The following is a 13,741-nucleotide window of genomic DNA, read 5'->3' as shown; positions in this document are numbered from 1 at the left end:
TGGCCTCCCGGTCCACTCCCCTATCCCTGGCCGAGTAGCCTCCCGGTCCACTCCCCTATCCCTGGCCGAGTGGCCTCCTGGTCCCCGGCCCCTATCCCTGGCCGAGTAGCCTCCCGGTCCACTCCCCTATCCCTGGCCGAGTGACCTCCCGGTCCCCGGCCCCTATCCCTGGCCGAGTAGCCTCCCGGTCCACTCCCCTATGCCTGGCCGAGTGGCCTCCCGGTCCCCGGCCCCTATCCCTGGCCGAGTGGCCTCCTGGTCCCCTGCCCCTATCCCTGGCCGAGTAGCCTCCTGGTCCGCTCCCCTGCCCCATCCCAGGCCGAGTGGCCTCCCGGTCCCCGGCCCCTATCCCTGGCCCAGTAGCCTCCCGGTCCGCTCCCCTGCCCCATCCCAGGCCGAGTGGCCTCCCGGTCCCCTGCCCCATCCCAGGCCGAGTAGCCTCCCGGTCCACTCCCCTGTCCCATCCCAGGCCGAGTGGCTTCCCTGTCCACTCCCCTAACCCTGGCCGAGTGGCCTCCTCCCTCCCGGTAACTATACCCGAAAGGTCTCCCCCCACCCCCCCCCTCTCTCTCTCTCGCTCTCTCTCTCGCTCTCTCTCGCTCTCTCTCTCTCACTTTTTTCTCTCTTTCTCTTTCTCTTTCTCTTTCTCTTTCTCTTTCTCTTTCTCTCCTCTCTCTCTCTCTCTCTTACCTCTCCTGCTGCTGCTGTCCGGGCATCTGCTGTACTTACCTGCGCTGATTTCCTTAACTCTCCGGAAGGTTTTTCTGCAGAGGCCACATACGCTGGCCTAAGCAGAACTCGAGTAACTCTCAGCTGGCCAAACTTCCCTAAATGGCCAGAATTGGTGCGGGTGGCAGGTTACGCCCCCTTTGGCTGAAAAAAAACTTAGCTAAAAAAAATCGTCACTAACTGAGTTACACTGGTGCAAACAGATTGGAGATACTGTGATTTTTTAACTTAAGCCAAAAAAAGCAGCCTGCTCAAAAAAAATGGGGCAAATCACTGGGGAAAATTGAGCCCATGGAAAGGAAGTGATAGTCACTATTTTGAGTGTGTTTTTTTAGGCAGTGTGGGCTCAGGCCAATTCCATTCATTAGTGAAACATCAACTTTAGTTGGATTGTAAAGGAGCAGAGCTTAGTTCCAGAGTGGAGCATCAAAATGCTCTCTCTAGATTCAGGAATCGTACTCTTCGATTGGAAAATTACAAATGTTGCTCCATTAGGGGAGGGAGGGAGAAAGCAGGAAACTGCAGAACTGTCAGTTAATATCCATTGTAAGGAAGTTACTGGAATCTATCCTTGGACAGAGTGACTGAGCCGTTGAACAGCTATAAGTTGATCAAAGAGATCCAACATGGATTTGTGACGGGTAGGTCAATTCTGAATAATCTAGTTGATTTCTTTTTGAGGTGGTCACTGACCAGGTGAACAGGGGAGTGTCTATGAATGTTATGTATATGAACTTCCAGAGGGCATTTAAGGTTCCGCACAAGAGATTATTAGCATAAATGAGAGTTTATGGAATTGGAGATAACGTTAGGACATAGATTCAAAATTGGTTGGGAAGCAGCTAAGGACAAATGGAACATACTCTGACTGATGGAATGTGACAAGTGATGTTCCCCAGCAATCTGTTCTGGAGCCTCAGTTTTAGGAAGAAGTAATAGGGAGTTGTATATCCAAGTTTTTAGATGACACTAATTCGTTGAATATATTTAAAGTGGAGATACAGATTTTTGAACGATAAGGGAGTCAGTGTTTTGGGGAGCGGGCAGGGAAGTGGAGTTGAGGCCAAGATCAGATCAGCCATGATCTTATTAAATGGCGGAGCAGGCTCGAGGGGCCAAATGGCCTAATCCTGCTCCTATTAAGTTCTTCTGTTCTACATTAGAAGGAACAGTATGTTATGTAGATGGAGCAGGATGTTGCAAAGGGATATGGATGGATGAAGTGAGTAGGTAAAACTGGCAGATGGCGTTCAGTGTGGAAGTAATCCACTTGGAATCCAAGAAAGACAACTCAGAATATTTTCTAAATGTTGAGAGATTAGGAAACTATGCAGGAGCAAAGGGATTTGGGCGTCCAGGTACACAGATCGCTAAAAACTAGTGCACAGGTGGAAGAAGGCTAATGGAATGTTGGCCTTTATCTCAAGAGGGTTGAATTACAAAGGGGAGAAAATAATAATTCAGTTGTAAAGAGCCTTGGTCAGACCCCATCTGGAGTACTGAGTTCAGTTCTGGGCATTGCACTTCAGAAGGACTATATTGGCATTGGAGGGGTACAGTGCAGATTTAAAGGATTCAATTGTGAGAACAGGTTGTTTCAATCTGTGTTGTTATTCCCTTGAGTTTAGAAGGTAGAGGGATGATCTAATTGAGGTGTCTAAAATGATAAAATAATTGAATAGAGTAGATATAGAGAAGCTATTTCCTGTTGTGGTGGGGAGGAATTCAGTACAGGAGGTCACAATTTTAAAATTACAGCGAGGCCATTCTGCGCATGTGCTGTATACCGGAGCTGTGCATGCGCAGTACCCAATAGTGCTGCAATTGGGGGGGAGGGGAGAAGGTAAGGAAACTAAGGTAGGGGGAGGTGTGGGGGCAGGAAAGTCAGGAACTTGTCGGGGAGGGAATAGGTCAGAAACTCGGGCGGGGGGCGGAGGGGGGGGGGAGGTTAGAAACTTGCTTGGGGGGAGGAGGGGTGGATGGAGGGAGAAGGTCCTAACCCGTGGGGATGAGTCCTGTTTGTGAGCTGTGCCTGGAACCCAGTAGTCAGAATGAATGGCTTGAATTACACACTGCAAAGTACTTGTTTACTTAGGCAGGCAGGATCTAATTACACATTCCAGATAAACTGCTGGGTGTGTCTTTTCCTCCAAGGGGACCAATCAGAAATCTGATGGTGAAAATAGATGCAACCGTAAATAAATCTGGAATTAAAAAGCTAATTTCAATAATGGTGACCATGGAATGACTGGATTGTTGTGAAAACCCAACTGCTTGACTAATGTCCTTCAGGGAAGGAAACCTGCCGTCCTTACCCGGTCTGGCCTATATGTGACTCCAGACCCACAGCAATGTGGTTAACTTTTAACTGCCCTCTGAAATGGTCTAGCAAGCCACTCAGTTGTACTAAGCATACTATGACAAAGTCAGCACTGTGGGAGTATCTTCACCCACAAGGACTGCAGCGGTTCAAGAAGGCGGCTCACCACCACCTTCTTGAGGGGGAACTGGGGATGGGCAATAAATGCTGGCCTTGCCAGTGACACCCACATTTCGTGAACGAATAAAAACGAAAGGCTAGTGTCTGTCGGGCAGTTCGAAAGTACAGCAGTCTTGGATTCAGTCGTAACTGTGGAGAGGCAGAGTTGAATGTCATCAGTACCTGTGGAAGCCGACACCATGCTTGCGAGCGAGGCCGAGGATAATTGTGCAGATGATGAATAAGAGGGGGCCGAGCAAGGAGCCCTGGCGTTCCTTCATATCCAGTGAGTTAAATATTATAACTTCCTCAGAAATGTAGATGAAGCTCATTCCATTGAATAGGATCAATGGTGAAATTCTGAGCTGATGATCAATAATTAATGGATAGCTGCAATATTGAAAGAACTAAAGAGCTGCTTCGAGGCCACGTCACTACAGGCACATCTGCTAAATCCTGGTCAATGGATTCTGAGTCGGCAGTGTGTTTCCTACAGTCAGTTAGAGATCTGACAGGGCAAAGCTGGTTTTGGTCGAGGGAATTGGATATTCTGTTGAATATGGAAACAGTTTAGTACGTTATATGACTATGTATATAATGCATTCAGTGCACATGAATTGCAAATATTTAATGCTGGTGGTTAGAAAACAACTACAGAGCTGAACAGTATTTCTCTTTTCACAGTGTTTTAATTCCCTAAAAAAAACGAGTGGCCTCCAAGTTCCCAATGTACAGAAAAAGCTCTGCTTGCAGTTTATCTCTGTCAGTGCATTTCCTGTTAAGAATGAATCAATAGGCCCATCTGTTCCTTATCTCTCTTCAGTAACAGTCACTTGCTTATGTTCACAATCCCTGACTCTGCAACTTCCCTGATGTGTCTTTGCTTCTCTTCCACTTAAGTGATCAAAACTGGGGAAATCTGCATGTATTTGACTATCTGAGTTTCGTTTAGTAACTTCCCAGTTTCATTATGGATTCCAAAGGCCCTTCTGACAGTAACAGGCTTACTATTGTCCACTTCCTTTTCATTTTACTGTCACTAAGTTTAATTCTGCTTCTGTTATCCAAATATTGTGTTTTTTTCAGTGGATGCTTGCAAGCTCTTCAGAGGGTCTTGTGAGAAGGGAAGTAACATTGGTAATAAAGGGGAGTGGGAAGAAAGAACTGAGTGGGGGAAATCTGGTGTGGTCCACAGTGACCTAACATCTGGTAGTCTTGCATAGAATTTACAGCACAACCCAGTCTATGCTGGTGTTTATACTCCACACAAGCCTCCTCCCACTCTATTTACTTCAACTCACTCTATCTCACTCTATCAACATATCCTTCTATTCTTTAATACAAAAGTAAAATACTGCGGATGCTGAAAATGTCGAATTAAAACAGGAAGTACTCAGCAGGTCAGGCAGCATCTGTGGAGAGAGAAACTGAGTTAACATTTTAGAACTGATGGAAAGTCATCGACCTGAAACGTTGACTCTCTTTCTCTCTCCACAGATGCTGCCTGACCTGCTGAGTGTTGCCAACATTTTCTGGTTTATTTCTTTCTCTCTCATGTATCCTTCCCTTAAATACATCTATGTTGTTTGCCTCAACCATTCCATGTGGTAGTTTGTTCGATATTCTCACTACTCTGAGTAGAGCAGTTTCTCCTGAATTGCTTATTGGATTTATTCGTGACCATCTTTTATATTTATGGCTCCTGGTTTTGGAGTTGCCCACAAATGGAAAAACATCTTTTTAATGTCTACCCTACTGAACCTCTTCATAATTTTCAAGACCTCTATTAGGCCGCCTCTCTGCCTTCTCTTTTCTAGCAAAAAAAGCTAGTTGCACCTGCTCCGTTCTGGGATCAACCGCGTAAATCTTTTTTGCATTTTCTTCCCATCAGTGTCAGCTGTGCCTCAATGGGTAGCACTCTCTCCTCTGAATCAGAAGGTTGTGGGTTCAAATCCTACTCCAGAGACCTGAGCACAAAAATCTAGGCTGACACTCCAGTGCAGTGCTGAAGGAGTGCTGCACTGTCGTTGGTGCCATCTTTCGGATGAGATGTTAAAATGAGGCCCCATCTGCCCTCTCGGGTGGATGTATAAGATCCCATGGCACTATTTCGAAGAAGAGCAGGGGTGTTCTCCCTGGTGTCCAAGCCAATATTTATCCCTCAATCAACATCACTAAAACAGATTATCTGGTCATTATCACATTACTGTTTGTGGGACCTTGTTGTGCACAAATTGGCTGTCACCTTTACTACATTACAACAGTGACCACACTTCAAAAGTTCTTCTTTGGCTGTAAAGCGCATTGCGAAGTTCAGTGGTCGTGAAAGGTGCTACAGAAATGCAAGTCTTTATTTCTTTTTAGCAGACTCCTCATCATAGGCAGTCCCTCGGAATTGAGGAGGACTTGCTTCCACTCTCAAAGTGAGTCTTTTGATGGCTGAACAGTTTGATACGAGAGCCACAGACCCTGTTACAGGTGGGACAGACATTCGTCGTGGGAAGGGATGGGTGGGGCTGGTTTGCCGCACGCTCCTTCCGCTGCCTGCGCTTGGCCTCTTCATGCTCTTTGCGTTGAGACTCGACGAGCTCAATGCCCTCCTGGATGGACTTTCTCCACCTCGGGCGGTCTGCGGCCAGGGTCTCCCAGGTGTCAGTGGTGATGTCGCACTTTACCAGGGAGGCTTTGAGGGTGTCCATATAATATTTCCACTGTCCTCCTTTGGCTCATTTACCATGAAGGAGCTCTGCATAAAGCATTTGCTTAGGGAGTCTCGTATCTGGCATGCGTACTATGTGGCCTGCCCAGCGAAGCTGATCGAGTGTGGCCAGTGCTTCGATACTGGGGATGTTAGCCTGGTCGAGGACACTGATGTTGGTGCGCCTGTCTTCCCAGGGGATTTGCAGGATCTTGCGGAGACATCGTTGGTGATATATCTCCAGCGACTTGAGGTGCCTTCTATATATCATCCATGCCCTGTAAACCATGAGCTTGGTGGTAGATTTGAGGGCTTGGTCTTCAAACACTCTTCTCCTCAGACAGCCGAAGGCTGCACTGGCACACTGGAAACGATGCTGAATCTCCGCATCAATGTCTGCCTTTGTTGATAAGAGACTCCCGAGATTAGGGAAATGGTCCACGTTGTCCAGGGCCGCGCCGTGGATCTTGATGATTGGAGGGCAGTGCTGTGCGGCGGGGACAGGCTGGTGGAGGACCTTTGTCTTACGGATGTTAAGCGCAAGGCCCATGCTTTCATATGCCTCAGTGAATACATTGACTATATCCTGGAGTCCAGCCTCAGAATGTGCACAGACGCAGGCATCGTCCGCATACTGCAGCTCAACGAGAGAGGTTGGGGTGATCTTGGACCTGGCCTGGAGGCGGCATAGGTTAAACAGCTTCCCACTGGTTCTGTAGTTTAGTTTCACTCCAGCAGGGAGCTTGTTGATTGTGAGGTGGAGCATGGCGGCGAGGAAGATTGAGAAAAGGGTTGGAGCGATGATGCAGCCCTGTTTGACCCCGGTCCGGATGTGGATTGGGTCTGTAATGGATCCGTTGTGAAGCAGGCGAAGGATGTTGACAAACTTTTGGGGGCATCTGAAACTGAGGACGATGCTCCATAGACCCTCACGGTTGACAGTGTCAAAGGCCTTTGTAAGATTGAAAAAGGCCATGTATAAGGGCTGGCGCTGCTCCCTGCATTTTTCCTGCAACTGGCGTGCTGCAAAGATCATGCCTGTTGTGCCCCGTAAGGGACAAAATCCGCATTGTGATTCCGGGAGGAGCTCCTCGGCCACAGGGAGAAGACGATTAAGGAGAACTCGAGCGACAACTTTCTCAGTGGCTGAAAGCAGGGAGATTCCCCAGTAGTTGCCGCAGTCGGACTTGTCCCCCTTTTTAAGAATGGTCACTATCACTGCATTTCTCAGATCTCCCGGCATGCTCTCCTGCCTCCAGATACGAGAGATGAGGTCATATATCCTCACCAACAGCACCTCTCCGCCATATTTTAGCGCCTCAGCAGGGATTCCATCTGCAGCCGTAGCCTTGTTATTCTTGAGCTGTTTTATGGCTTTGCCTACCTTGTGCAACGTTGGAGTTTCACTGAGTTGATGACGGGTCGCGTGCTGCGGGATGGAATCGAGAGCACTCGAGTCAAAGGCTGAGTCTCGATTGAGGACTCCTTCTATCGGGCCTGATAGCCTCGGTGTCCTTAATGAGTGTTTCCCCGTTCTTGGCCAGGAGTGGGGTGGGGCCTTGGGAGTTTGGACCATAGGTGGCCTTGACTGTAGCAAAGAATCTTCAAATATCATGGTTGTCGACCAGTTGTTGTATCTCCTGTGCTTTCTCCATCCACCACCTGTTCTTTAGGTCCCGAGTTTTTTGTTGGACCTGAGCCTTGAGCCATCTGTAATGTTGTTTTGCAGCTCCCGAGTTGGGCCGTTGCTTGAGGCTCAGAAATGCTTTGTGCTTGCGATCTATTAGTTCTTCGATCTCCTGATCATTTTCATCAAACCAGTCCTGGTGTTTTCTGTTTGAATGACCAAGTGTCTCTTCACAGGCACTGGTTATAGAGGCCTGGAGGGCAGACCAAGCGCTATGGGGATTCAGCATCTCAGGATCATTAAGGCATGCCAGATTGGTTGTGAGGTGCTGACTGTATAGGGCTCTCTTAACTGGGTCTCTAAGTGCCCCGGCATTAACTTTTTTGCGGAACTGCTTCTGCTGTCCCCTCTGCTTTGGGGCAATGTTAATGTTGATGATGGATCGGATTAGACGGTGGTCCGTCCAGCAGTCGTCAGGTCCTGTCATGGTGTGGGTGATGCGCACATCCTTGGGATCCCTGGCTCGGACGATGACATAGTCGAGCAGGTGCCAGTGTTTGGAGCAAGGGTGTTGCCACGATGCCTTGTATTTGTCCCTCTGGTGGAACAGGGTGTTGGTAATGAGGAGTTCATGTTCTAGACATTTTGTCAGGAGTAGGGTACCGCTGGAGTTGGCTTTCCCTACCCCCTCTCTGCCAATCACGCCTCCCCAGAGGACTGTGTCTTTGCCAACCCTGGCATTAAAATCACCCAGGAGAATCAATTTGTCACCCTTGGGGACACGGGACAAGGATGTCTCGAGGTTGGAATAAAATTCCTCTTTAGCCTCATCCGTTGCATTGAGTGTAGGGGCGTATGCATTGATGACTGTGGCACATTGGTTCCGAGATAGGGTGATACGGAGAGTCATGAGGCGTTCGTTAACCCCACAGGGAGAGTCTGTGAGGCGGTCGACCAGCTCATTCTTGACGGCAAAGCCGACTCCATGAAGGCGGTATTCTGCCTCTGGTTTCCCTTTCCAGAAGATGTAACCTCCACCACGTTCCTTCAACTGGCCTTCCCCTGCCCGCCGGGTCTCGCTTAGGGCGGCGATGTCAATGTCAAAATGTCTGAGTTCCCGGGCAACTATGGCGGTGCGGCGTTCCGGCCTGTTGCTGTTGGGATTGTCCATGAGGGTCCTGACGTTCCAGGTATTGAACTTCATACTGACGAAGTGGAAGATATCTGTGCATGAGTTCTTTTAACGTGGAGTGGCCGCTGCACACCGGCAACCACACGGGCTTAGCTGAGCAAAGTCTTGGTCCAGTGGCAAGGGGGTCCAAGACAACTGGAGACCAGGCACAGCTGTATAAGCCTAATTGCCTACGGCGAAGTGTTGGCCGCAAGCTCGGCACCGGGTAGCGCCATTGATGGTAGATGGCCCGAGGCTAGTTTGGGGGGCAGGCATTTGGAAGGTCACTTCCAAAGTTATTTTAAAAGTTAAAAGTTGATAAAGATTCCTAATTTATTTCAAGAGTTTCTAAGGGTTATTAAAACGGTTTTAAAAGTTTCTAAGAGTTGTTAAAAGTCTAAGATGTAAACCAATAATAGATTATAAAAGTTTCCCCAATTTGAAACATTTCTAAAAGTTGTTAAAAGTCAAAGATGTAGATTAATATTAGATATTTGAAAGTATTTTGATTGAGAGTCTAAAATGTAAGTTTTAAAGTTCTCCCAAATTGTTTAAGTTTAAAAGTTGGTTAAAAGTTTAAAAATTAATTCACTAAAACTATCAGATTAGTGGGGGAGGCAGACTCGATCACGGCTTTCAAAAAGGAGTTGGATAAGTACCTGAAAGGAAAAAAAATTGCAGGGCTATTGGGAAAGGGCGGGGAAGTAGGACTAGCTCTGAGGTGTTCTTGCTGAGAGCCGGCACGGGCTCGACGGGCTGAATGGTTACAGCACGGAAGAAGGCCATTCTGTGATTCTTATTCTCGTTCCTTTACAATACTGATCTCCGATCAGCTGTCATTGTAAATGAATTCCCACTGCAGAAATTTTCAGCTGTTGAAGGGAGTTAGCTGTATTCAACCTAGTGAATGGAAGTTTTCTGGCCTGGAGCCAAATGAAAGTTTATAAACGCATTACCAAAGTTATTTATCATCACTTTGTGGTGTTGGCAGTGCATTCCATTTAATGTGGAAATTTCCAGAAACAAGGTAGACGGGCACAGACAGGAAAGATAAAATACCTAGAAATAAAGAAAAGGAAGAATTTGCATTTTTATATCCCCTTTCTTGGCTTCAGAAGGTCATAAAGCGCTTCACACCCAAATAAATATTTTTGATGTGTAGTGGCTGTTATAATGAAGAAAACAAGGCAGCCAATTTGTGCCCAGAAAGGTCCCACAAAAATAGCTTCATAATCCAGAGAGATCGAACAGCAAATGAAAGCCAATTTTTGAAATCCTCGAAAAATGACGAAGTTTTGCTATAAGACCTGAGTGTGCCAGGAACCGGAATGACATCCAGACCCACTTCATTCTTCACAACACCCCCAACAGGCACTTCCCTTCAGGATTATGGTTTGAACAGGAATGTTGGAGAAACTCTGCCATAACAAATTGGGAGAGTTTGAGGTTCAGTTTCAGAAAGTTCTGACTTTGACTTGTTTGTGTGAACAGTCAGCTTGGCTGTGAGACAGTGAGGACCGAGGCTATCTGCAGTTAATGTATGATGGTTATGTTATACTGGGGATATTTCATTCTGAAGAGAACTCTAATAACTTTTGTTATGAATATGGGTTCTAGGACATGTGTTAATTCCTGAAAATGTTTTGAGGTCAAGGCTATAAGGAGGTCAGTAATTTATTCAAAAATCAGCATTTGTGGAATCTATAAAGCTGAGAAGTATTGGCATCAAACAGAGACTGGCATCAGCCCAATTAGTGCGCCAATTCTTGGCATCACTGTGCTGCCCAATGCTGATCAATGTTCAGACACCGTTGTTGGATGGATGTAGACATCAGGTGAGGATCAGATAGGGCTTGGCTATGATGCGTCCTATGGAAAATAGTTCAGCGACCCTCACTGGCCTCACAGATTGATTGAAGAATGGCCATTTGACTAAGGCACTAGGAAGGTAGCAACTGGTAATAGAATTGTACTCTAGCGCAAGCCGCACTCTTCAGAGGAGGAGAGGGAAAGTGGGCCTCAAGGTAAACCACGAAAATAACTTGCAGATTGTCGAAGTGGGTACGTCTGTTTCTGGTGGTCTACACCACCTGCTCATGCACTGCCCTTATTACTGCTTGTGTGGTGGATGGGGGGGTTGGTGTGATGGATGGGCGGTTGGGGGGGGTGGCACTGGTGTGATGGATGGGGGGGGGATGCTGGTGTGATGGATGGGTGCTGATGTGATGGAGGGGCGCTGGTGTGATGGATGGGGGGAGGCGCCTGTGATGGATGGGGGGGTGCGCTGGTGTTGGTGTGATGGATGGGGGGGGGCCGCTGGCGTTGGTGTGATGGATAGGTGGGGGGGGCGCCTGTGATGGATGGGGGGGAGGCGGGGGTGTGATGGATGGGGGGGCAGGCGGGGTTGTGATGGATGGGGGGGCAGGCGGGGTTGTGATGGATGGGGGGGCAGGCGGGGTTGTGATGGATGGGGGGGCAGGCGGGGTTGTGATGGATGGGGGGGCAGGCGGGGGTGTGATGGATGGGGGGCAGGCGGGGGTGTGATGGATGGGGGGGGCAGGCGGGGGTGTGATGGATGGGGGGGGGGGCGGGGGTGTGATGGGCGGGGGTGTGATGGATGGGGGGGAGGCGGGGGTGTGATGGATGGGGGGGAGGCGGGGGTGTGATGGATAGGGGGCAGGCGGGGGTGTGATGGATGGGGGGAGGCGGGGGTGTGATGGATGGGGGGGAGGCGGGGGTGTGATGGATGGGGGGGAGGCGGGGGTGTGATGGATGGGGGGGAGGCGGGGGTGTGATGGATGGGGGGGAGGCGGGGGTGTGATGGATGGGGGGGAGGCGGGGGTGTGATGGATGGGGGGGGAGGCGGGGGTGTGATGGATGGGGGGGAGGCGGGGGTGTGATGGATGGGGGGGGCGCGGGGGTGTGATGGATGGGGGGGGGGCGGGGGTGTGATGGATGGGGGGGGCGCGGGGGTGTGATGGATGGGGGGGGCGCGGGGGTGTGATGGATGGGGGGGGCGCGGGGTTGTGATGGATGGGGGGAGGCGGGGGTGTGATGGATGGGGGGGAGGCGGGGGTGTGATGGATGGGGGGAGGCGGGGGTGTGATGGATGGGGGGCGGGGTGGTGTAATGGATGGGGGGGGAGGGGGAGGGGATTTATAAAATCTGACCTCTGTTAATCATCATCTGTTACCCGAACGAATTGTAAACTAACATCAGTACCAGTGAGACTCAGGTAGATTTCATGCTGCAACTGATTTTTTGGGTGCTTCTGGTATAGATTTGAAAACAATGGTAACTGGGAGTTTCTCCCCCAATTTCCTCTGTCTCTCCTCTTTCCCTTATGTCCCCTCATTAGCTGCCTAATCAAATGAGACAAAACTCTGTGTGCATATACTATGTCTAGTGTGCAGTTTTAAAATTATTTAACAGAAATGTTAGTTATTAATAGAGGTATGGATTAGTATAAATGGGACAGTGCCACTAAACTGGAATTATATAGGATTACATAGGCCATTCGGCCCAACCAGTCCCTGCCGGTGCTTATGCTCTACTCAAGCCTCCTCCCGTCTTTCCTCATCAACTCAATTAGCATAACCTTCTATTCCCTTCTCTCTCATATGCTTGTCTAGCCTCCTCTTAAATGCATCGATACTATTCACATCAACCAATCCCTGTAATAGCGAGCTCCACTCTCTGGGTGTAGGAGTTTCTTATGAATTTGCTACTGGACTTCTTGGTGATTATCTCATATTGATAGCCTCTAGTTATGTTCTTCCCCACAAGTGGAAACACTGTGTCCTGGTAACTACAGGTACACGGTCTATCATTGACCACTTGACCATCTTACCCCATGTGACTGTTGGCCCCTTATAATTATACAGTTTAATGAACAAACTAATCCCCCATTCCCGAGCCTCAACAGTTCACAGGCACATTATCAAACTCGAGTGATCGTTTCTTTCTCTCTCCAGAATGGCATCGTGATCCGAATCTTGTCTCTTGCTGATTTCTTATCGGTTAATTACTTTTGGAATATAGGAAAGCCATTTATTAGTGCTGCTCAAATTGGCCTACGTGTGACTATGTACATATTCAAACATGTTTTAAAATACAGTTGGCTTCCTTGGAAATGGGGTGTTTCTGCCAGCTCTGCATTCTCCCTGTGTTAGCCCTTGCACCTGTGACGATTGGTGAGTACATTCTGATCTCCGGTCCCTCACTTTGGCTGTGGTTGCTTGAACCCCCTGAATGGGGCCCATCAGAATGTTTAATGAAAGATCCAGGGAGAGAACTTCAAGGCCTTTGCGCCTCCTGTTAACGCCCCCTGGAGGGTGCTAATGGGACACAAACGACTTTTTGCCCGGGCATGACTCCGTTACAGACTCCTGCAAAATTCCGCAGGAAGTTAGCGGCGGCGGTAACCAGTAGCGCCCCACTCTGCTGTGACAACACCATCACCATGCGCAGCGACCTGTGTTTGCCCCGGAGCAAAAATTTGGTAGGGCCCCCTGAAGCTGCTGCGAGCAATGTCTGCGACGGCTTCACGGTACGTGTACCTGGCTGTCGGCCACTCACGGGGCGATAATTAAAGTGGAGGTGGGAATGTGAAAAACAAAATGACCGACTTACCGGTCGCGGCTTTCTTCCTCCTCAATCGCGGGGTCCGTGCCGCGATCTTGCAGTCATGGCACCTCGCTCCCTGCTAGTCCGGGGATGGACCTGCTTCCCCTGCGCAGAATCGGCAGCTTGGCCCTCCCCCTTGATGAAGGGGAGGCACCTTGCCTAGGTGGCGTCGCTACGCATCCTACTGCGTAGCGCTGCGCCCTTTGCGGAGTCCTTCCGCCCCGCTTGCACCCCAGTGAGCAAGTGGAGTGTGGTATTTTGTGCTCCACTTGCTGTTGGCGGGGGGGTGGCAGTAAACCGAATATTGGTCCACTGAGCCTGGTGCAGGAACTCGCGCCTCGCAGCCGTTACCGCCCCCAAACGGGGAGCTAGCAATTTTGGTCTCACAGTGGCTAAATGTTCTTCACCAGC

At 49.2% G+C, this 13,741-nt stretch overlaps 1 protein-coding gene across 2 annotated transcripts in view; it reads left to right on the top strand.

Moving 5' to 3' along the window:
- Positions 1-13,741, top strand: part of LOC139277250 (calcium/calmodulin-dependent protein kinase type 1-like) — a 221,760-nt gene that overhangs the window by 44,576 nt on the left and 163,443 nt on the right. The window lies entirely within an intron of this gene.

The sequence above is a fragment of the Pristiophorus japonicus genome, chromosome 12, assembly GCF_044704955.1.
Source record: "Pristiophorus japonicus isolate sPriJap1 chromosome 12, sPriJap1.hap1, whole genome shotgun sequence".
Taxonomy (NCBI): Eukaryota; Metazoa; Chordata; class Chondrichthyes; family Pristiophoridae; genus Pristiophorus; species Pristiophorus japonicus.
Note: the sequence above shows the minus strand (reverse complement) of the source record. Positions and strands in the feature narration are given on the sequence as shown.